The 25,172-nt window shown below is 42.7% G+C and overlaps 1 long non-coding RNA gene across 2 annotated transcripts in view; it reads left to right on the forward strand.

The window, feature by feature from the left end:
- Nucleotides 1-25,172, forward strand: part of LOC117282901 — a 442,344-nt gene that overhangs the window by 95,217 nt on the left and 321,955 nt on the right. For both annotated transcript variants that reach the window (XR_004513810.1, XR_004513811.1), the window contains exon 2: nt 21,737-21,912. This is a non-coding gene — a long non-coding RNA (uncharacterized LOC117282901). The remainder of the gene's footprint in view (nt 1-21,736; nt 21,913-25,172) is intronic.

The raw sequence follows: 25,172 nt of genomic DNA on the forward strand, positions 1-25,172 counted from the left end.
CGTGTAGATGTGGTGTTAGCACTTGCTCACGCTGGTTCGCTCGCGGATTTATTCTTTTTCTTTTCTTCTACCCTGAAGATGTAGGCGATACGTTCTTCCGAAACGTCGGTTAACACAATATCTACACGGTGCCACATCCCTGAAGATTTATTTTCTTACTTACTTATGGAGCTGAGCCCTTCTGGAGGAGCTGCCAATTGTGCAGCTACCGAAGAATTTCCCAGCATTTTATGGAACCCGAAGGTTCGTTACCGTGTTCACAAGAGCCCTCCACTGGTCCCTATCCTGAGCCAGATCAATCCAATCAATACCATCCTATCTTATCTCTCTAAGATCCCTGAAGACTGCTTTCTTTAAGTATAATTGATTAATTGAAATACCATGGAAAATTACGTACATTTTCCAGTTTTGTTCTTTGCGAATTTACATACCTGATGAGCCTTTATGTTCATTCATTGCAAATGACGTTCTGTTATTGCAAATCTCGTCCGATTTTTAACATCACACTGCACAAAGTAAAAAAAATTGTTTTGTTAATTTCCGTTAAATTTCCACCAGATAAAAATATTACGAATTATACATATTGATTCTAATGACATCTGTTTTTATATGTTGAAATAATTTTATGGTACTGCAAGTCGTGATGTATAACTCGATAATTTTCAATTTGAGCTTTACCCGACAGAAACCAAAATTAACAACATCAAATAGCCAAAAATTAAGTTCATACGAAAGTTTTTAAATTAAATATGGATTATATTTTTTTCTCTATTCATTTTCAATATTATCGGAGATATAACATCATGAGAGGCGACTGAGTTTCCACACTGTGAATTAATTTCTTTTGCTTTTTATAGATAGCTCATGAAATATGAGTGCTTTTATGCTCCAGGGCTCGCGAGATTGAAAACGGGTTCAGATTATTATAACGCTGTGAACGTTCTGAATCATGAATTGACTGAATGAATGGTAAGGTACTGAACGTTGAGAATGTGCTGCCATCTTGCAATTCCGAATTTGAATTTGTGCTTATTTAGTTTATATAAATCATGTACAATTCACCGACCAGCTGGAGTTATCCAGGCAGTATGAATTGGTAGACTGAAACACAAATATGAAAATTGTTGTCGTGCACAAGAGTTTAACCATTCTTCCGGACATATCTTTCAGTCGTTTTGTCTGTACTTGCAGATGCGAGACACGTGACGTGCTAACAAACTAAGACACAGGGAGTTAGAAACCGCAGGATAGAGGCTGAAGAAGATTCTGTTTCAAATACTTCTGACAGGAAATATGTCGGTTTTACTACACGCTCTGTACAACGTAATACACAGTTGCCACAAGAGAATGTGGTCTTACCGTGACGTTCCTTATTACTTATACCTCATACTGCTAATTATTCTCCTCTGAAATTCCATGAGGCTTTGTTTACCAATCTTCTTTATTTGTATCTATCCAGTTATGGCTCTTCAGCCCTTTGTTGGGCCCTACTCTCTTCGTCAGTTTCGTAATCTTTTTTACACAGACGGTAGAACTCCTTGGACGAGTGATCAGCCTGTTGCAAGGCCGCTACCTGCACACAGGACAACAGAAACACAGAATAAACGTACACAGATATCAATTCCTTGAGTGGGATTCGAACCCACGATCCGTGTTTGAGAGAGCAAACACAGTTCATGCCTTAGACCGCGCGGCCGCTGTGATCGGCATTTTTTTAACATAATTATTTCATAAGTAGGCAAGTGGCAAGCTTATTTTTTATTGCTAGTGGGTGGGACTATGCCCCTTGTACTGCGGCCACTTCTGGCCTATTGTACCAGCCCCAGATGATAGGTGAGGGTGATTGTGGAGCAATTAGTGGAATGAAGATTGGCAGGGGAAACCGAAGTACTTGGAGAAAACCTACCCCAGCGCCACTTTTTCTACCACAAATCCCACTTGACTAGATCCGGGATCTAACCCGGGCCTCCACGGTGGGAAGCCAGTGACTAACCGCTTGAGCTATGGCGCGGCCAGTGGCAAGCTTACTTTACTTTTTGTGGAGTTCAAACCGAACTTAATTTGTTAAGTTGAGGCAACTTATAAAGACTGGTACCGGATATATAAAACGCGTTCCAATTAGAAACTTCTCATTTAAGCTTCTTTTAGATACTGGGAATACGTAACGAATTACAGAGTCTTAGTATCTGTAATGATATTGTATTCTTATGATAAGTGAACGTCAACTGTAGATCAGAACTACTGGTATCTGGACAGCGGGGGTAGGAATAGCTCAGTCGGTATGGCTACTGGCTACGGGCTGGGCGATGTAGGGGTCAGATTTCGAGTCCAGGTAGGCGCAAGAATTTTTTCTTCTCCATGTCGTCCAGACTGGTTATGGGGCCCACATGGCCTCCTATCCAATGTTTGCCTGGACTTATTTTACCCCGCAGCCTGAAGCTAACCGTTCATCTTCAACTAGTGCCCAGGTCAAGAAAACGTGGATCCATATATCCACTTCCCCACACGTCTTCATGGCGTAGTGCTTAATTAGTTAAGCACAAGGACAGCCTTACCTTTACTATGTGGACAAGTGAGCCGATACTAGGTACCGGGTACACATGTCCGCTCTTTCCGGAACCTCCCTGAAAGCATCTGGACGCAGTGGCCAGCGGGCATACGGTGACCTCTCTGTACATAAATTCTTAAGCCTTCCGAATTAGGATTCTGCTACATGGTTGGTAAAGTTGTCCCTATGCTTAACTAATTAAACACTACGCCTTGAAGGCGTATGAGGAAGTGGATATATGGATCCATATTTTCTTAACCTCGGCATTTGTTGGAGATGAGTGGTCAGCTTCACACCCCGGCTGCTTTACCCCAGGGAAAATAGCTCCCGGTATCCATTGGATAGGAGGTTGGGTGGACCCCAGAGTCAGTCTTGACGACTTGGAGAGGAGAAAATTCTTGACCCTACAGGGATTTGAACTCCGAACCCTCAGTCGTCCAGCCCGTAGCCAGTCGTTAAACGCACTACGTCACCCCGGCTCCCTTTCTGCTGTACGACACTCACAAATGCGTGTCCAAATATAATGATGAAAACTGTCTTTGTTTACAGAAAATAAAATTGTTTGAGGCAGTTGCCTTTGTCAGAGATCCTACACAGGTATTCTTGGTTGTGAGTCAGGACTTGAGCATACGCTATGAGCATTGGATTTCTAGCTTCATGCTTCATACCCGGCAGATCATTATTAGTGATGAAATCCCCAATTAGTGCTATTGAAATGGTGGTAATTGAGGAACTAAAGCGAATTCAAATGAAGGCAGTAACCAGATTCAGTCTGACTGTAGAGCTCTTCTTCTGTAACGACAGAACTGAAGATTTCAGCTCCTAACAGAGATGATAATGGGTTATTAGCTGTAACCCTTGTAGTTTGAAAGATATTTACTGCAGTTTAGAAGGAACTGGTTGCCTCTGTTTTCAGTATCGCTAACATGGAGGCAGCACGGTCCTCCGAAACCTAAGCTATGTCTGAGTGAAGCCAGCAAGAAGTGTGCATATTTAGGTTGGCAGAGTGTACTTACCCGTTCCAGCGTCAAGTTTTTGTCTCTCATTCGGCAGATATAATCTCAAAGATTCACGCTGTCACATATTTGTAATTCTTACCTGTTAAAGGTAATTCACACACATCTGAAATTTCATGATAGTGTCATGTAGTGTGACTACAGACGGGGTTTGGAATGGTAATTGGATTTATTCAAAACTTACAGATCATAACTAAAAATAACTATGACAGTGTCACTGAATTACACACTCCAAACTACAGCATATACGAAGTTTTTCCTAGCCGTTGTTCGGTAGCGGTTTCCAACTGCGGACGTTCCCCTTCCTCTGGGTTCCCGAAGTGTCACCGGCCTAAGCTGCAGCAACTCTCGACTGACTCACTCACCAACTACTCTTCACTTCTCTCAACTCGGCTAACTACAGCAAAGTCTTAGCCGACGTCAAAAATTACGTTACAACTGACGGTCAGTCAGTCAGCCAGTCTGTCTTGGTGTCAAGCCGCATCTGGGGCCCCGAGACCAGATTTTTGTTACTGTCAGACGTTGCGAGCTTGTTCATGTGGGTTGTCCTCTCTGACGAGAAGACGGGTGTGTCTTTTAAAGTTCCTGCAAACCCTCAACTCAGAGTCGAAGTTACTTTACGAGTGGCGGTTTACTCTCATCTCAGGGACAGAGTTACTTTACGACTGGCGGTTAACGCCAATAAGTTCGTCTTGGCGACAAGCCCCTTGAGACCCACGACCAGAATTTGTATTTTCCAATTGAACTCTGGCGGTTATAGTCCTTATGTAACATCCTCTCCCTGAGAGATTGGGTGTGTTGTTTACAGTTGCTGCTGGTCCACGCCAGCGCAGTCATATTTACCGCTGTCAAAATCAGTAGGACATGCCATCTCTATTTGTAATCTTACATTTCAGCGTTCTACGTAGTCAGATGTAAAGAGTCTGGTTCATTGTGGACATCTCCTATTTACATATGTACGTACAGTATATACAAGGCTTGGCATAGCAGATCACATATCTTCCGTTCTGGAAAGAGCTCCTCATAGTAAACGAAGTTTCATTCCAACATTTCTGCAGTAACGTACATATTCAAACGTCGGAAAATAATGAAATCCCGTTATCTGAGTGATCTCGGGGTGCTTCAGACAGCCTAATCAGCTTATTAGCTGTAGTTTCGGAGGACGACAAACACGGCGACATAGCAAATGCTCCTCGCCAAACAGTTTCTTTTCCCTTGGAACAGAAACTAAGTAACATTGTCTGCTTTATTTCCCGGGCCCCACATTATCTAAGCTGTACAAGGGTAGAGAAGACAAAACGCTTCTTTTACGTTTTGTTCAAGAATATAGAGAAGGTAAAACGCGACATAAGAGGAGGCAAGAAAAACGGAAGATATACTGCCTATTCCGTGGCTCCTTTACGGCTTTTATGTCACGATTGGATGAATATATATTTATATTAATAGGCCTATGTGTTATAAGGTGCGGCGAAGTCACCCCTGTACTTAACTATTTAAGCACTACGCCTCGAAGACATATCAGGAGTTAAATGTGTTGATCCACGTATTATTGACCTCGACACTTGCTGGAGGGGAATGGTCAGTTTGCCCAGGTGGCTTTACCCTCGGCGATTAGCCCCCGTACCTATTGGATAGGAGGCTGGGTGGGCCCCAGAACTGGTCTACATGACTTGGAGAGGTGAAAATTTTTGATCCTATCTTGCCTAGCAATATACTTCTAAAAATCTATATAATTAATTTAATGCTAGTGGGGTGGGACTAAGTCCCTTGTACTGCGGCCACTTCTGGCCTATTGTACCAGCCCCAAATGATAGGTGATTGTGATTGTGGAGCAATTGGTCGAATGAAGATTGGCAGGGGAAACCGAAGTACTCGGAGAAAACCTGCCCCAGCTCCACTTTGTCCACCACAAATCCCACTTGACCAGACCCGGGATCGAACCCGAACAGCCGCGGTGGGAAGCCAACGACTAACCGCTTGAGCTATGTCGGGGCCAAAAATCTATATAACGGTTCAGGCTCTGGTATTTCTGTGTAAGGAACGCCTAACTATATGAACAAAGTTCTTGAATATTTCATACATATCTAGGCCTATGTACATAAACAATTTTACAATGTCATATGACAATGTGCCTTTAGATGCGGAAATAGATTTCTGCTGGCAGGTCCCAGGAAATGGTTCAGGAACGCATCATTTTGCATTGAAACGCTGTGCGGGGCTTGCCGAATCGCAGGCTCTGAATAGTGATTGTATTTCAGGACAAAATATAAATGCCGTGGAATTAGTTAGGGTATAGAGTTATATGAAGTTTCATGTATACCGGGAAACTCGTTTGATGAAACCTATACGCCAGTGCCTCCTTGCACCTCAGGAGGTCACATATCCGTGTATTTCCACGAAAGGAGTGAATGTATTTACGTTTCGGAATTCAGGGAATTAAGTGACGTGTGCCTAGCGCAAGGACAGCATGGAAACTAACCCAGCACGTCACACATGCGCGAATCAGAATCGTGGGATTGAAAACAACTATACCGTCCTGTCGTTAGAGTCTTCTTTTGGGGGGCTGAACTGAACCCTTCTTGGGAAGCCACCAGTTGTGCAGCTACTCAAAAAATTGCCCAGCATTTGACAGAATCTGAAGATTCACTACCGTATTCATCAATATCCTATATGCATTCCTCTTCTTTCCCATTTGTGCTACATGCCCTGTCCATTTCATCCTACTTGACTTGAACATTGTTATTATTATACTTGGCGAAGATTAGAAGTTATGAAACTCCTCTTTATGTTTTAGAGGGTAAGTGTGCGAAACTTGGTCCCTCGATTTGAGAATGTACTGTATATTTTGTGCGCCTGAAAACAGATTACTGTACACAACAGAAATTGTTATATAATTCTTACTTTCGTAATTTGTACCATTTTCCTACTACACTTAAGATGAAGATGACATGGAGACATGGAAGTGAGAAGTACATGTTAAATTTTGATCGGGAAATTTCAGAGGAATAGGCCAAATAGGGTACCTCGGCTTAGCTAGAAAATAATATTAAAACGAACCTTAAAGAATTACAATATTATAGCTGGAAAGTGGGTGAGAACTCTATCCGTGCTCCGCACAGTAAGCCGAAAGCTTTGCTGAAGCAGGTGCACAACCGGGCAGTGCTTATTACGTATGATATTGATATGGCCATGCCACAGCTCGTCGGCCTCCCACTGTGGCGGCCCGGTGTCAATCCCAGGTCTGGTCCTATGGGATTTGTGGTGGTTAATATGGTACTGGGTGGGGATCGTTAAATAACAAGTCAAAAGATGGTTGTTTATATGATGAACACTACAGAGCTGTTTTACTTCCACTTTATTTTCTGTTTAAAATGTAAAATCGAAGTGAAAATATAAATTTCCTTCGTCCTTCTCATAGTGTAAGAGCCGGAATAGCTCAGTCGGTATAGCGACTGGCTACGGGCTGGACGACCAAGGGGTCGAAGTTCGAGTCTCGGTGGGGGCAAGAATTTTTACTTCTCTGGGGTCCACCTAACCTCATATTTATTGAGAACCGGGCGTTCTTTCCCTGGGGGTAAGGCGGCCGTTCCGTGAAGCTGACCACTCACCTCAAACTAGAACAGAGGTCAAGAAAATGTGGATCTTTATATCCACTCCCTCATTTGTCTTCATGGCGTAGTGATTAATTAGTTAAACACAGGGACAACTTCACCTTTTTAATCATAATATGCCTGCTCTGATCGAAAGTGCAAACCCGTTCTATAATCTCAGGCACTTGACAGTAAACGAGAATTGCGAGATGGTGTCTATACACTGAGGTTTTGGGCTTGTTTACACGCGTTCCTTAATATATTAAATGTTAAAATGTTCTATAGGATATTATTTGATTGCTGAATGTTTTTTTAAGTATAAAATGCTTAAATTTTCTGTCAATGGATATAGATTTATTTAGATTAATTTCTATGTTTGTACAGATGCAGTATGTGATTTCCACCAGTGGCCTTGTTGTATGTACTGGGTTGTAGTGCAGGCCATCACTTATTGGGGGGGTTTCCCTGGTTGTATCATATTGTATTGGCGAGCGCTTTTCTGGGTATAGTAGCCGTGTGTGTGTGTGTGTGTGTGTGGAACTGCAAATTGTGGGCTGTACACTAACTGTGTTGAAGAAGGTCAATTTCTAAGACAAAATCTGGAGAGGCGGAGAATTTGACGATTTATATTGGACTAGAACAGTTTTTGTTTTCAGAAAACCACTCAAGACCCCTTTGAAATTATTCATTGCTAGAGTCTGTTTGGGCCGCGCCATAGCTCAAGCGGTTAGTTGCTGGCATCCCACAGCGGCGGCCCGGGTTCGAGCCCTGGTCTGGTCAAGTGGGATTTGTGGTGGACAAAGTGGCGCTGAGGCAGGTTTTCTCCGAGTACTTCGGTTTCCCCTGCCAATCTTCATTCCACCAATTGCTCCACAATCACCCTCACCTATCATCTTGGGCTGGTACAATAGGCCAGAAGTGGCCGCAGTACAAGGGACATAGTCCCACCCCACTAGCAATAAAAATATAGTCTGCTTGAAAAAATTAATGAATCAGGATCACAGAAAGTGCTCAGATAAGTTCCTAACGACGTTAAATTTTGAGTTTTAATAAACTGGAACCTCACAAAGCTAAGAAAAACTTATGTTTATGACAGTACCGCTGAGGGAGACTCTCAAGAAGAAAGATAATTTTGTTTCACTCACGGTTTGAAGACAGTTCCATTGAAAGTACAGTTTCTGATGAAGTACAAATAAGATGGCACAAGAGGTTTAGTAATTAACACTTTGTATGCTGCACACGACTTATGTCACTTAGAAGTAATGAGTCTATTTGTCTGAGTTTAGTGCTTGAGAAGTTCAACGAAAGAAAGCGATTCTGCGGTGTGCGGTCAATTAGATCAATTTGTGGGGTTTTCAATAACAGATAAAAACATTTACCATGGAAATGCAAATATAATGCAGAAGGTTCTCTTTCGGCCAAAATGTCAGTTTGTGAAAAAATAATACTGCACAATTTATTCATCCGAATGCCAACTTCATTATTAGCCTGTTTTATTTTTATTTTAAGAAAAATAGTAGGTTTATTTGATAACCGCGCTCTCTGTTTGTGTCCCCTTTCAGTTTTTGTACCAATAGAGAGATTTTCACGAAACTTGGTATGAAAGTTATGCTATTGCAGATTATTCCAACAACATACAGTTTAATTTCGTAAAATCAGTATGTCACTGCGGTCTCCGGGAAGGTTGGCGTGCGAGGGATAGCTCTGTGACTGAATATAGGATCGTGAAATGATTTACTGTAATAGATCCTGAAAATGTAGGAATTCTTCACGCTGTTTTCTTTCTACGCTTATACTTAGGCCCTGAAAATGCAAGCGACATGTCCCATAATACAGATTAACAGTAATAAGTCACATGTGTAGCTCTATGATTGTGTGGAATTGGGGAATGTGGCCTGTATGAGTTCTGACGGTAGTAGAGCGCATTGCTTAATTATTTTGAATCGTATCCGACAGCAGATCCTTTAATGGCCACTATGTTTCGGTGATCGATCTTATTTCCTTCTTCAGTTGAGACCCTAAATATACTCGTAAGTGCGACATATTCCTCCGAAACGTCGGTAAAATATCAACTGACTCCCCGGTGTTATATTTCAGAAAAATTCTTCAAAATACCTGCGTGAGGAACTGATTCCTGCAAGTAAGAATTCAATACCAGATGGAGAATTTCGAGAAAAAATTCAAATTGGTTTTCTTTATGAAAGGAGCAGTCTCTTCTGGCATTCCGAAAGTAAGCTCTTCAGTGCTTGTAGCTATAAAAATTGGACTTCTGTCCACTATTAATTAAGTGCCACTCCGTGAAGATTTGCGAGGTTAGGAGACAAGAGTTGGTGTCGTTATTAACCTCAGCACTCAACTGTGGACAGCTTCAAGAGCCCGTCGCTCATTCCCCGGAGAAGCCTTCTCTAGTGAACGTTGAATAGGAGGTTGGGTGGGCTCCAAAGTCTGTCCGAACTTGCCCCTCCCTAGAGACGAACCTCAATTCGTAGATTTTCCAAAGTATAGCATATTAATTTATTGATTAACCTATCCCGGATCCCTTCAGTACCGCATGGATAGTTTAAGAAATCTCGCAAGACCAAGTGAAGAACATTGTTATTCTGGGCTATTGCAGCGTGTAGTCTGGTAGGTGGTTAGCTACGTCTTGGAGAAATCTGCGCTCTCCTCCGGACTGGAAACTCATGTAACAGGAGAATAAGCCGTGCATTGATGGATTCGTATTCACAGAAATAATGTAACCGTAATATTGCAAAATAATGATAAAATTGAGAGGGGTAAAATTCCTCCCCCTTTATGCTTTCTGAATACTTTCGTATAAATTATTGACATTTCAGAGATTTCCTTTCGACTCCCAAGTACAATAAGGCTAATTCAACAGTTCTTCAAAGCCATATTTGCGAAATCTCAAGTTACTTCAGAAACTAAAGCATCATTTCTTCCTTTTCAATAGGTCTTTGCTTTTTGTGGATGGGTGTAGGAAGCGGCCTCCATATTCAGACATGACCAACCGTGTTTCTTATACAGAAGGCACATGAAAGGAATGTGACCACAGAAGCATGAGAAGACGAGGTATTCTTCTTCCTCTTCTTCATCTTCCCCGCCTGTCTCCTCGTTTCCTCCTCCTCTTCTCCTCGTATTCTTCGTCGTCTGCTCCTTCCAATTTGCTCTCTCTCCTTTCTTCTTTCCTCCTCCACCTTCCTGCTCGTCTCCCCCTTCCTCATAATCTCCTTCCTCTTCTCCTCCATCTTTTCTCCTAGTTCCTCTTCTCTTCTCCTCCTTCTTCTCATCCTTATCGTCCTCGTCATCCTTTTTCATCTTCTTCTCCTTCTGATTCTTCTTGTCCTGTCCTCTTCTCCTCCTCCGTCTTCTCATCCTTCTTATCGTCCTCGTCATCCTTTTCCTTCTTCTTCTTCTTCTTCTTCTTCTTCTCATTCTCCTTCATCTTCAAATTCTTCTTGTTCTGTCCTCCTCTTCTCCTTCCTCTCTTCCTCCTCCTCCTGATTCTTCTTGTCCTGTGTCTTTACTGTTCCCTTATTTCCATCCGCACTACTTGCACAAAATAAACGACGTTCTCGGCCGAGCAAGCTGAAGACTGCCCTCGGCAATGGAAAGATTGTATTGCTATGGGAACAAGCGATACAAAAACAAAATTACATGTCAAAGTAAAATCAGTATCGACGGTAGTTTTCCTCTATTACTCCCCTATTTTATGTAAATGCTTTAAAATTTTAGGGCCAGAGAAACAAACACTGAAAGGTCCCGTTCAGAGCTACGGTCGAGAGCAGACCAGCAAAAATCATGAACAACGCCTCGTGAACTCCTAATATCTCAGCAACACTCGTCACACTCAGTCCTTTCCATGTTGTCCACGATACTCATATCCGTTGCCTTGCATATGCCGGGCCCTCACAGATCTTGTTTATGTGGTGCTGCAGTGAGAAGGATACATGTCCCATCAACTGTCCGTAATTAAAATAAGCACTCCTGGCTATTTTTTTCCTTGGCACTACAGCCCCAGTGAGCCTAGGCCTACCTCCATGAACTTCTCCGTTCACTTCGGTTTTTCTAGATCTTACACATTCGGTAGGACTCCTTGGGCGTGTGATCAGCTCGTCGCTATGCATCTACCTGTACACAAACACAGAAAAACGCACACACATAAACTAAACATCCATGCCCTGAGGATTCGAACCCACGATCCCGGTTTCCAGTCGAGCGAAGACGGTATATGCCTTAGACTGCTCGGCTACCGTGACCGGCTTTCTGGCTATTTTAATGAGTAAAATAAGTTCCTTGGAACTGTAAACACCAACATGCAAAGAGTTAAATTATTGCTTCTTGTTTCTGACATAGATCGTCCAAATTATAAGCGAACATTAGAAGATCGTAAAACGCCAGTAACATTCTGAGTGTCACGTGTGTGGTGGAAGTAGCGTAGGTGGTGATACACAGACAATTTTACAGATATGGCTAATAATTATTGACTAATAGACAGACCAATATATTCTAAGGTGCATTGTTTACAAACATAAACATGCAGTTCGTATGACTGCAAACTTATTCCCAAACACGCCTCTACAAGGTACAGTCTGTTTCATTCCTACCAGAGGCAAGATCTTATGCAGCGTGCTCAATTCATCTCAACTGTTCGTATTCATTCAAGGTATCAAACATTAGCCTGTTCCGGTCTCATATATGATTCCCTGCGTACTTTCATCTGACTGTCTGCATTTGTTTCAGTTTACAGTCTGGTGAGGAATGCGGGATCCATCCATCTCTTGAGATGTTCTTTCTGTTTCTGTGTATTGTAGCCCAGCTATTACAATCAGCATTTTGATGCTCCATAATTTTACTGCTGGGTTCCAGTGAGCGTGATTTAGTGCTACATGTCCTCCCCCGCTCCAATACTGGGATCGTGTGTTCGAATCCACTGAAGGCATGGATGTCTCTGTGTATTTATTCTGTGTTTGTGTTAGGTTGTCATCGACAACAAAGTTGTCGATGACGGTGGTTGCGCTGTCTAAAGGCGCGTCCAAATTACTCGTGCTCGTATGACTCTCTATGCTCGCGAGCAATGTGGACGATATGACAAGTCACGAGACAAGCAAATGTTTAATTTAAAAACTATAGCCAACAAATTAAAATACGACTACAGCCTATACACACTACAAGTAAATATACGGATCCTCACGCGCCGAAGCCTGGCCAGCAACTGAAGTAGTGTGGACGAAGATTTACGGGCACAAGTAAAAGCCAGACGAGTCTCCCGACGAGCACGAGTAATGGTGGACGCGCCTTAAGGCTCGAAACATCTTCTCTCTCTCGAATACTGGGACCGTGAGCGCAAATCCCCCTCAAAGCATGTGTCTGTGTGTGCGCTTATTCATTTTTTGTGTTGTCCTGGGTAGGTAGCTGCCTTGGGACGGTATGATCACCCGTCCAAGGAGTCCTACGACTGTGTAAAAGTGATTACGAAACTGAAGAAGAACTCAGGGCCCAACAAAGGGCTGTAGAGCCATTGATGGATGAATGAATGAAAAACTTAATTAGATAGCAAAAATGGCCTCAGAATGCTTTCTTTATTCTGTAGAATTAATTTGAATGCAATTACTAGGAACTTCATCGCGTTCACCGCAAAGTCAATTACTCCCATCGTCTTAAACTTTTGATATTTCTGCTTCAGTTGTGAGCAGAATGTAATTTGTATATTAATCGCAAATGAGTGTGACATTTAATCAAGAGAAGTTGAGATATTTCACAGATGAATGGGTAGCGACAGCTGCTCGCTCCACCGTACACTCATTGGTCATTCCACCAACAGAGTGCTTGTATGGATTTCAGAATATATGGAATTTCATATGAATATCTCAGATACACGAGGTAGCGCAGTGTTTAAGGCACTATGCTACAAGACGGAAGGTCGCTGGTTCAAATACCGATGAGGTCATTGGATTTTTTAAATTGACCTAATCCTTCCGGCCGCACTATGGCCCTGGGGTTCTCTCAGCCTCTAACAGAAATGAGTACAGGAATTAATTAAATTCGTTTCCTGGGGAGTAAAGCACGTCCGGCGCGTAAGGCTGACAACTTTACCGCCATCTGTGAGCCGATTGTCTAGATAATGTGGGACCCTCAACGTCTCACAACCCTATGGGCCTTCACGGCCTGGTACAGGGATAGCTTTACTTCACTTTTTTACTTTATCCGAGTGTCGATATCGAATCGTTTTATTTTATATTACTGATATCATGACGGTATTAGGTGTGATGTGGTCACAGTCAGCAGACCTAACAGCGCTGCTTCTGTCTCCATCAGGGGTTCTCAACCTGTGTGTCTCGAGCTTCTGCATAGCGCTCTGAGAGGTGCTGAATAGAAGAGTGATTTTATAAACAGAACATGGAAACTGAAATACCAGTAAATGTTAAGTGTTTTACCTGTACTCATGAAATTCAGAGAAGAGGGAAGACGATAGAATTGTTGCTAAGTCAATGCGGCATCATTGAAAGACCTTAGGAAACCATTTCCTTTCCATGGAATTTTAAATGGAGTTTTCCATTGTGGCAAATGGGCATTTGTGGGGTTAACAGAATTCTGGTCACTCATGCAAATATATGGCAAGAAACAAACTCAGTGGCTTTATTCCGCAAGCGAACTATACCGACCGAGCGACTGCCTCTTGTCGGCCAAATTAGTGCCAACTTTAGCGGATAGAGCGTGTTGCGTGGTCAACGCAGCTATTCGAGCTGAGTCAGTGATGTTTATAATTATAAACACTGAGGTAAATATATCCCTGTAACAGACCGTGGAAGCACATGAGTTCCTAGACAGTCGGCTCACAGATGTCGGTAAGGTTGTAAGCTTCACTCGCCGGCCACCTTCTACCCCTTAGGAGGATTCCTGGTACTCATTTCTGTTAGAGGCTGAGTCGACACAGGGCCATAGTGCGGCTGGAAGGATTAGGTCAGTACAACCCTCCAAAAATATTTTGAAGCCGTTCGCGTACAGCAGATAATCCAAAATAATAAAATTGGAGAAAAATCGAAACCAGGGCATGATGAACTGAATGTTTTTTAGTGACGAAGAATAAATTGGATTCCTGTGATAGATTAAAACTGGCTAGAAGAGGTCCCCGCTGCATCGCATATCAGGATCGCATGACAGCTTACATCTTTCTCTGAAGACGGGACTGAAACATCCACAGAGAATTAAAAAAACAGGCGAATGCTTCTGCGCAACGTCTTAACAGAAGAATGTGTGCTTTTCTCTCAACTCTCCGTAGGTGCTAAGAAAGATAAGGGAAGAACGGAGAAATATGAATATTGTTGAAGGGTACTTCGACCTAGTCAAGGAAATTGTAGAATAATCTGTAATTCAAAACTTCCTTTAAACCGTACAACATGGATAAAACTGGAGTATAGACAAACGATTTACCCGAAAATAATCGTTGATTAGAAACCATCATGAAGCAGCTACAAAGTACAACTCCTTGCTACCTAAACGTATTTCGTATTCGTTTCTTAAGTAGCTTATTTTTCGACTCTGAAGATGGAAGCAAAATTTTCCTCCTAACCGTCGGTTGACTTCGAACGGACTGCACGGCGTTACATCCCGAAAGAAAAAACTCCTCATCTCTGTGAAAATTCAAATCCTGAACTATGACAACGGCGGTTTGTTCCAGGGAGTTCCGTGTAGGAGACTACATGCAGAAGACAGGCGTAGAAGTGAGAATAATATTGAGTGGAAGCAACCATGATTTTTGGACTAAAATTACAGTAAAGGCTCGAATAGAGGTCTGTTCTGAATAGAGTTAAACTTCGGGTTCCATAAATCTTGGAAGTCCTGAAGCAGCTAACGGAATGTGTTTGCAAGAAGGATATTTTGTGGTGTATAGAGCCTACAGCTTCATAAAGACGCCCTGTCAACCATAATCCTCCTGCAGACGAGTGTACAAGCAGATCTCTCTTCCTTCAAAGTGACGTAATGTAACAATTACGCTGCGCATGTCTACAGAAATGCGTGTCACCTACAGACATGCAGTTTACTAACCGCTGGCAGTCCCCATAGAGCGCTCTCGCCAGTTAAAATAACACAATGTGCTACAGGTTTCGAACATTTCCCAGAAGACGCCAATATTGTGAAGTCGAATGACACGTAGTGTGGCACGTGCTCTTGTAACCGTCACGGAAGATTTATGAACTCTCAGGAGGCGTTGCATGGCGAGCATTCTTATGAAGGGATATGTTCTGGATGGTCGCATGCTAAACCAATCTGCAGAAATGGGATTCAGAGCGGCAATAACAGGATTCGAACTAGGTACCTCCACTCGAAGGACTTGCTACATCCGTTCCCTCATCGGCTACCATAATCAGTACAGTTACCAGTAATAGTTACCATTAATCAAAGAGATATATTTCTTCGTGTAAGATTTGAGGTTTTCACGGCAGTGACTATGAAGAATGCCGTCTTCTGGGATGTGCCGCCGTGTAGAAAATGTGTAAACTGACGTTTCGGAGGAACGAATGGCCTCTATCTTCATGGTATAAAAATCCGGGAGCGAGGAAGCAGCGGGAGCAGCCACCTGCTGAACCTTCGGTTTCCATAAAATGCAAGGAAGTTCTTGAGTATTTGCGTGACTGACGGCTTCTCAAGAAGAGCTCAGCTCCGTTAGTTAGTTAGAATAAATTCGAGCTGTGCTGTATGTCAGCTATAATTTTCAAACGTTGAATTTTATTTTAGAAAACTAATATTATATTTCAGTAAACCCTTTTTATAATGTACCAATTGGGGAGATATTCACAATCGCCAATGTCCGCTATAAGCGAGCGAATGGACATTCACGGAAGTACGTCATGATATATATATATATATATATATACACGTGTATACTGTGAGAAATAAACATACGCCTAGAAACACAAAATTATGTTAAATAAGGTATTTTTTATGCTGGTGGTTCATTATTTACGTAATTAAAATTATTTTGTAACGACAAAACGTCCTTAATGTCTCAACGACTTTGAAAATTCACAGTTGTACACAGCCAGATTTGGTCCGTTATATCCGAAATCCGTTTAATCCAGGTGCGCTTAAAGAGTTCTGCGAACTTCTCCTTTTGGAAACAATTCATGGAATTGAAAACTTATTTACTCATGGAGCTGAGCCCTTCTTGAGAATCCGCCAATTCTGCAGTTACTCAAGAATTTCCCAGTAGTTTATGGAACCCGAAGGTTCATTACCGTGTTCACAAGAGCTCTCCACTGGTCCAAATTCTGAGCCAGATGAAACCAATCCATGCCATTCCACCCTATATCTCTAAGATCCATTTTAATATTGTCCATCCACCTTCGCCTTGGTCTTCCCAGTGGTCTCTTTCTTTCTGACTTTCCCACCAATATCCTATATGCATTCATCTTCTTCCCAATTCGTGCTACATGCCGTTCCCACCTCATTCTCATTGACTTTATCATTCTAATTGTACTTGGAGAAGAGTACAAGTTATGAAGCTCCTCATTATGCAGTTTTCTCTGGAATTGAAAATACGATGCTTTATTTTCTCTGCACATGTTATGAGTACTCTAAGATTATGAGCGCCTTAAATTGCTAGGACGAAAATCTGTAGACGAAGAATTTAAGAAATAGCACAAGCTTCGTTGAAGGTTGGAGTTTGCTGCATGCGAACACCATGGGATGCCAATCTTATGAGAGGACAGAAATTAGGAATAATGGGGAACACTGCAGTGTGACAGGTTCAGTATTTATTCAAGTCAGTGAGATATATTTGAGAGATTTGGACCCTGCTGGCTGGAGATCTGCCTCACATTACGTCACCGGGCGGTAAGTAATTCCCTGTCCCCTGTCGCAACGGAGACCCCACAAAATGGAAACCCAAGGCACAATCAATTACACGTCGCTTTTCAAGTGTGGGCGTTTTATTGTGCTTATTTACGTTTAAAAGCAGTTTTTATTTTCCATTCAAACTTCCGACTAGTTCTGATGGAACACAAAAGGAATTCATACACGTCACCTTTATAGCACAAGAGACAGAGCTAATGTGTCTGTAACCCCTTTTCAGCCTTTGTTCTGTTACTTCAGTTGAGTGGAAAAGTGTGCTACGTAGACGGTAGCTTTAATTAGCAGGAAAGGGGTCTCTTTGGCAATCAAGAGAAGCTCAGACGGTGGCCCGGGTTCGAGCCCAGGTCAGGTCATGTGGGATTTGTGGTGGACAAAGTGGTATTGAGGCGTGTTTTCTCAGAGTACTTTCGATTCCCCTGCCAATTCTCATTCCACTGATTGCTCCACATTCATTATTATCTATCAACCGGGGCTGGTACAATAGGGCAAACAGTGACCGCAGTACCAGGTGGACTCGGTCTCACTCCAACCCCAAGAAAAAAAAAATATATTTCTGAGATATAATGAGGTGCAGTGCGTTGAAATTCTATCGACGTTTTCTAGGAACATGGCATCTCCACTTCTCTGAGTATAAACCCAGCAAGAAAAAATTGCTTCAAGCAGAGGGCAAGCAGAGCGAGCCCCGGAGGCCAGTTTAGTTTCAGCGGACTGTGGTCTAATGGTCAGAGTTCCTGGCTACAAATCCAGAGGTCCGGGTTCGATTCCCGGCTCTACTAGATTTTTTCTGAGAAGTAGTGGGTCTGGATCGGGGTCCACTCAGCCTCGTGATGATAATTGAGGAGCTATTTCAAGGAAACAGTGGCTCTGGTCTAGAAATCCGAAGTTAACGGCCGTGGGAATTCGTTGCGCTGACGACGCGACACTCTCTATCGGCTAAAGTTGGCACTAACTTCTCCGACAAGCGGCGGTCGCTCGGTCGGTATAGTTTGCTTGAGGACTACAGGTCACAGAGTTTTTACACATCGTTATATCCAATGTGACGACAATTCTTCATAATAAGCGCTGTGAAAAGCTCACATCCTGCAAGATGTATAATATTTACCTTGAAGAAAATATGGGACAAACGTCTCGGCTGGAATCAATTGGCTTAGAATACGGCCCAGTGCGGACTTCCACATTAGCGATTCTGGAACTTAGGGTTTTGTTGTTACAAAGTTACCAAAATAGAAAATAAAGTTTCGTTACGGTCCTTTTTCTTTTTACTGTACCCGTTACTCTCCATCTGTTTCCTGATTCTTTGATACCGTGGCTGAAATTAACATCCCTGGCAAGGTGAACAGCTTATTACTTACTTACTTACTTACTCATGGAGCTGTGCCCTTCTGGAGGAGCCGCCAATTCTGCAGCTACTCAAGAATTTCCCAGCATTTTATGGAACCCGAAGGTTCATTACCGTTTTCACAAAAGCCTACCACTGGTTCCTATCCCGAGCCAGATAAATCCAATCAACACTATCCCATCCTCTCTCTCTAAGATCCATTTTAATATTTTCTATCCACATACGCCTTGGTCTTCCCAGTGGTCTCCTTCCTTCTGGCTTTTCCACCAATATCCTATACTCATACCTTGTCTCCCCCATTCGTGCTACATGTCCTGCCCAGCTCATTCTCCTGACTTTATCATTCTAATTGTACTTGGAGAAGAGTACAAGTTATGAAGCTCCTCATTATGCAGTTTTCTCCAACCTCCTGTCACTTCATCTCTCTTCGGTCCAAATATTCTCCTCAACACCCTGTTCTCAAACGCCCTCAGTCTATGTTCCTCCCACAATGTCAGAGACCAAGTTGAACAGCTTATTATTATACAAAATTTTCTTGTATATAGAAGCAAATAATATGACACGTCCCAGTAACCTGTCATGTTTGGTCATGTTTCTCTGAATTTTTAACTCAATAAACACAGGCTTACATATTACCATTGATATGGAGTGTCCCTGTGGACGGCTTTTGGATTGATAAATCGATTTATTGGTCTGTTTGTTAAAGCGCGTGACCACACTTTACAATTCACTATTACACACACACATACACACACTAGTATCCACAATGAAGCCTTCAGTTGCCGTTGCCTGGTAGCGGTTTCAAATGGTGGATATTCCTGTTCCTCTGAGTTGCCGAAATGTTCCCCGGTCTCAGCTAGCAGCTGCTAACAGCAACAGCTACCAACGATTGAAACCCAGGGCTTATGTAACTAACTGCATCTGCTAACTGATCCTGGTTGTTACATCTCGGTACTAAAAGCTCAGAAAAAACCGTTCCATTATTACTGTGAAATTGTTGTCGTGGAAAGGTATTTGTTTGTAAAGCCGTTACTTAGCAGAGTTTGTTATATAGCTTCTTTTTTCGCGGTGGGTGCCTAGCAACATATCTACATGCCACAGTATTAACGCCAAGTTGTAGAACACAGTTCACCTGTAAAGTCCTTGGCCCGTCAGTTAGGCGCCGCGTGAGTTGATGGCCCGTAATATCCAGGACACTAGAAATGTAACATAGAATACAGCCTTCGTGACGAAACTCCACCTTTTGTCATCTTCTTAAGCGTCACATGAAGACGTATGGGGGAGGGGGTATATCTCCACGCATTCCTAACCTCGGCACTACAAGGTATGGAGGCGAATGGTGAGATTCACTTCCCTGTCGCTTTGCCTCCGGAAGAAAGAGGTTTTGTAACACCCACTGGATTGGAGGCCGAGTGGGCTCCTGTCCGTGGCTGTGGAAATGAGAACAATCTCCTACCCCTACCGGGGATGTAATCCCAGTATTGCGGTTGTCCGTCCCCTAGCCGAGGCGGTAGGCCACCTGAGAAATCCAGGTTCTTGCACTGATTATTTTACATTGAACTTTCTGTGGCTTCATCAGTTTTGTTTATGAGATTATTCAACGCTGATTACAGATGAAAGCATAAAATCGCCAAAGCAAACTAGCTATTGTATGTGCACTTGTTCTGCCATCGGTACCAATAGCTGAATCACGTTTATTGGAAACTGACAAAGCATCTTCCAGAAGACATCCTGCGGATTTCTTGGAATAGAATCAACTTATGATTGCGTAAGATTTGAGGTTTTCACGGCGGTGACTATGAAGAAAGCAGTCTTCTGGGATGTGGTACAGCATAGATGTAATGTTAACCGACGTTTCGGAGGAACGTATCGCATCCATCTTCAGGGTAGAAGGAAAAATAAGAAATCCGCGAGCGAAGGGACCGTGAGAACCGGTACAAGCAGACTGGTCTATCCGAAACTTGAGGCAAGGAATGATCATTACTACTTCTGTGCAGGACGTTTCGTCTCACAATTTAATGGTGTTATTCCCGAGGTTATCCTGAGTGAAGAAATGTTATATCACCTTGGGGTCACAGTGCTTTCGGAGCTGTGGATAGGCAAAGTAAAGCTGATATGATGACATCACGTTTATTTAAACAAGAATTAAACTTCCTTTTCGCAAGTGATTATATACGCCATGAACTTTTTATTCCTGCAAACGAAAGTACAAAGTGTCCGCTTCTCATGATGTACATGAGTTAAACACTTTCGTGGTTGCTACGGGGCGGAACGCAGAGTCGTACCGGCGCCATAAATCGTACCTCAGCCTCCTTGACTTCAATGTGTGGGAGCACATGAACAATCTTGTGTATATATACTGCCACTTTTAAGGGGTTTGAGCGGCGAATATATCGAGTTCTGGATCGGATGATTGGATTTATTGGCACTTCTTTACAATTACAACCGATTAGAACGTTAATAGTCCATAGCTCCGGTAAGACTCGCTCCACCCCCTACTGGACTAGGAATGTCTTCCCTTCTGCTGTGACTGACTTGGTTCTGATTTACGAATCGGTCACTTTTTAAGCTTCCATTGTCCGCTGGTTTACACTCCACATTACGGATGACTCGTTCTTCTCTGCACGTCTGCTAATATAGTCCAGCGTGTATCTATGGAAATCGTTGATTGCTTGACCGTATTCGTGGAAGCCTTGGTAGAATCTTCGTTGACACGAAATTTGCTTATCGAACCTCTGCCCAGCAATGGATTTTTTTTTCGTGTCTATTCGTTGCAGCGGGAACGTGCTTTGGGCGAGCTTTTGGTTAGCAATGGACATCCGCTCTGGCTCCACTAATCCGGCTTTCAGGCGTCATATAATATACAGCAATTTCGTGCCTTTTCTTGTTACAATAAACAATTTGAGAATAGCAGTGATGTTGGTACGAGTTATCTCCTGAGGTTATGGTACATTGTCTTGAAACAGTATGTGTTTACCGAGCCTGGTGTTCGTGGGGTTAAATGTTCCTGTATCGTAACGTGGAGATCCCGGATTCAAATCTCCGCCGGGTGACTAAGTGTTTTCATTGGTTCTGGAGACACTCGAGAATATTTCGGGCTACCATTTCAAATTAGACCCTCCTACTTCTTGCCAGGTAATTTCCACGTCATTACTCACTTATCTTACCCATCGTCCCGTACAATTCGAGATGTTTGCGGTTTCGTAGAACAGAATGTCTTCGTTTACTTATTGCAAGCTACTCAAATAGCTAAATATGTCCGACTAGTGGAAGTTCATGAGAGTTTTTACTGTGATACGTATGTGTTGTAGCAAAGTTACAATAATGTTAATAAACGGATCCTAGGTCTAGATTCCTTCACTGACATTTCTATATTTTGTCTTCTCGTCAGGAGCTGCCAAGCTGTCTGCGTGCGTGTGTTTGGTGTTGCGGACTAGCGACGGCAGTGGAAGTATTGCTGTTGGGAGATGAGTCCTCCTCCTGTGTTCTTTGGGAGAATGCGCAGACGAGCACGAGGAAAATATTCAGAGCAGGAGTGTGGATAAGCAGTCTCTACCGCAGCGGGAGGTAATGTAGTTTAAAATATTCACTGAATTCTCCTCACTAAAGTGGTCCCCCCTACATCCATCACTTAGCAGAGGCTGTAAAGTCACGGGGCAGAACATGACCCATACCACAAGCGAGCGCCGAGGTAGAGTTACACGTGTAAGCGGCATTTAGAAACAAGGCACAGTTTGTGTCCAGTTATGATGAACTTGAGCTCAACCGTTTGATGTGGTCCACTTGGACTTGTTGGAATGTGTTGATTAAATTTAGCTGGCTCGTACCTACAGCCACAGAATCACAGCAGAATGGAGGAAGTTTGAAGCTGTGAAGAACAAAACCATGCTACCAACCTGCTGCCTTTGTTAACACCATCCATGTTATATTAGAACGCTCCTGCCATATGTGAACAGCAAACGACTAAACTTTGGTGTCAGTACAAGGATCGAGAGAGTTTCCGTAGCGGCAAGAACCTATATTCGCGCATAGGAGGAACTCGGATAGAATCTCGGCCGTGACAGCAGCTACTTTGACTGTGCCTTTTCGTGGTCTTTCCCAGTACCTCCAGACAAATGCATGGACAGTACCTCGAATAGATCACTACATACACATAACAAATGTTTAAACAGCAGATTGAAACGTAAATTTGGGTGCACGCGGTAGCGTAATTGATTGAGGCACTATGCTACAAGCCGGAAGGTCGCGGGTTCCATTCCCGATGAAGTCATTGAATTTTTCAATTGACCTAATCCTTCCAGCCACACACAATTTGTTGGAAGTTGAGTATATGAGAAGCTCGATGCTTCAAATACATAGATCTTTTCCTAGAGGACTCTGGTTTTAACTTCTGACTTATACGGGTAAGAACCTGCATCACTCCGGCTAAGTTCAAAATTATACAGACTTAAACGTTTGTTTGTATCAGTCCGAGTTCCTTAACTTAACAGACTGAAATGCAGCTGACAAATAATTAAAGAGTGGGTACAATATTAAAACGAATTTTATAGTTAAGATTCATGATTTATTTAAACCGTCTTGCAGTGCATACACTCATTTATCTCCTTCTCTTCCTTGCACTACATGTTTCGGCATAATAATGCCATCTTCAGGTGCTTACTTATCCACGCCAAACCAGTTCATTGCATGCCTTGTTCTCATATTAAAATAACCAAAATATGTATCTATCATATACATTGTCAAACGTTAAACAGAACAAAAGCACAACACATACAAGACAGTGAAGGAGTGCTCCAACAGAGGAGAATGGGCGTGACTGGCGTAGTGAGGTGCGACGTAGCGATGTGGTATCCTGAACAATTTTAATATTTTTAACGTTTGACAATGTATATGATAGATACATATTTTGGTTATTTTAATATGAGAACAAGGCATGCAATGAACTGGTTTGGCGTGGATAAGTAAGCACCTGAAGATGGCATTGTTATGCCGAAACATGTAGTGCAAGGAAGAGAAGGAGATAAATGAGTGTATGCACTGCAAGACGGTTTAAATAAATCATGGACTTAAATCAGTGCAACAGGACGCTAAAATATAACAATAGTTAAGATTATTTGCAGGCCAACCAGTGTACCTGCAATTTCGGTTTTTTATAAATAATAACTATTAAGTGCAGACTGTCGTCTTGGTATGTCAGTAGTGTGTAGCATCAGTGTACTTTCTGCCTGCCGGAGCAAGGCCTATTAAGACTGCGGGATAAGATGCCTGACCTACTGAATCCTGAGCAAAGCCAGATATCTCCATCCAACACTTATACAAGTTGCACCACCTCTAATTGTAAGCACCCTACTCTGTCCTTCTTTTAAAGCTATCCCTGTAACAGGCCATGAAGGCCCATAGGGTTGTGAGACGTTGAGGCTCCTACATTTTCTAGACAGGCAGTTCACAGATGGCGGTGAGGTTGTCAGCCTTACACGCCGGCCGCACTTACCCCCAGGAAGATTCAAAGTACTCATTTCTGTTAGAGGCTGAGTCGAACCCAGGGCCATAGTGCGGCTGGAAGGATTAAGTAAATTGAAAAAGTCCACCTCATCGAGACTCGAACCCGCGACCTTCCGGCTTGTAGTATAGTGCCTCAACTAACTACGCTACCGTGTACCCCCCTACTCTGTGCTTACTGGCACCCAATATCAGCCCTTTACCTTCCTAACGTAGAGTCACACAGCAACAAAGTGTAAACACAAACGGAGGCGACTTATGGGCGAGGGAGCAGTTAGCGGCCCACAGAAGTTCTACTGCCGTTGGAGCGTAACATGGCGCCTTCCATACATCGAACTCAGCTGTCCGAAGGGAGAGTTCAGCTATATAAGAGATGTCGCTAATGGCGGCGCTGTAAGATAACCTTGAAGTAGAAGTCTATAACAATCTTATAAAATTATAATTCACTTTACACTGCTAATTATTTACACTTGATCAAAGCAAGGAGGATGAAGTGGGCACAGTATGTAGCACGAATGGGGGAGACGAGGAATGCTTATAGGAGATTGGTGGGAAAGCCAGAAGGAAAGAGACCACTGGGAAGATCAGGGAGTAGGTGGAGGACAATATTAAAATGGGTCTTAGAGAGGTAGGATGGGATGGTATGAGTTGGATTGATCTGGCTCAGGATAGGAACAAGTTGATGGCTCTTATGAACACGGTAAAAACATTCGGGAAATTCTTGAGTACCTGCAGAATTGGCGGCTCCTCATGAAGGGCTCTGCTTCATAAGTAAGTAAGTAAATAAATTATTTACACTACTTGCACAACGAACAATTGTACATCATTTATTCAGCTACACTCCAAACCCGCATTTGTTCCCTTTCTGACTAATAGGCCATATAGTATTTACCCAGATGAAATGGACATTTTATTCCCTGTCAGCTTCACCAGGAAAAACTTCCGCATGTATTTCTCTCAGTTATTTAACCAGAACCGGGATTAGCTAACTATGGCAAGCGAAAAAACAATCCGACCCGGGGCCACGTTCAATATCGTTAGAAACGTGGCCCTATTTGTTTGCTCCCTTTTCTCCCATCCCCGGACCGGGAGAAGTAATAGCACCGCAGCAAATCACAAATAAACATAAATACATTGACGATATTGCACGTTATGTTTCTCATACCAGGCTGAAAGTAAGCCTCATTTAATAATCACAATCACTTATACCATCTGCAATTAATATTAAAAATTTGTTATGTATGCCTCCAAATTCTGTTAAGGATATACCTTAGTGTCCTCAGGACATTATTCAGAGTTCAGAATATCTTGTCGATATATTTTTTTTT

Source organism: Cryptotermes secundus, unplaced genomic scaffold (assembly GCF_002891405.2).
Source record: "Cryptotermes secundus unplaced genomic scaffold, Csec_1.0 scaffold873, whole genome shotgun sequence".
NCBI classification, from domain to species: Eukaryota; Metazoa; Arthropoda; class Insecta; order Blattodea; family Kalotermitidae; genus Cryptotermes; species Cryptotermes secundus.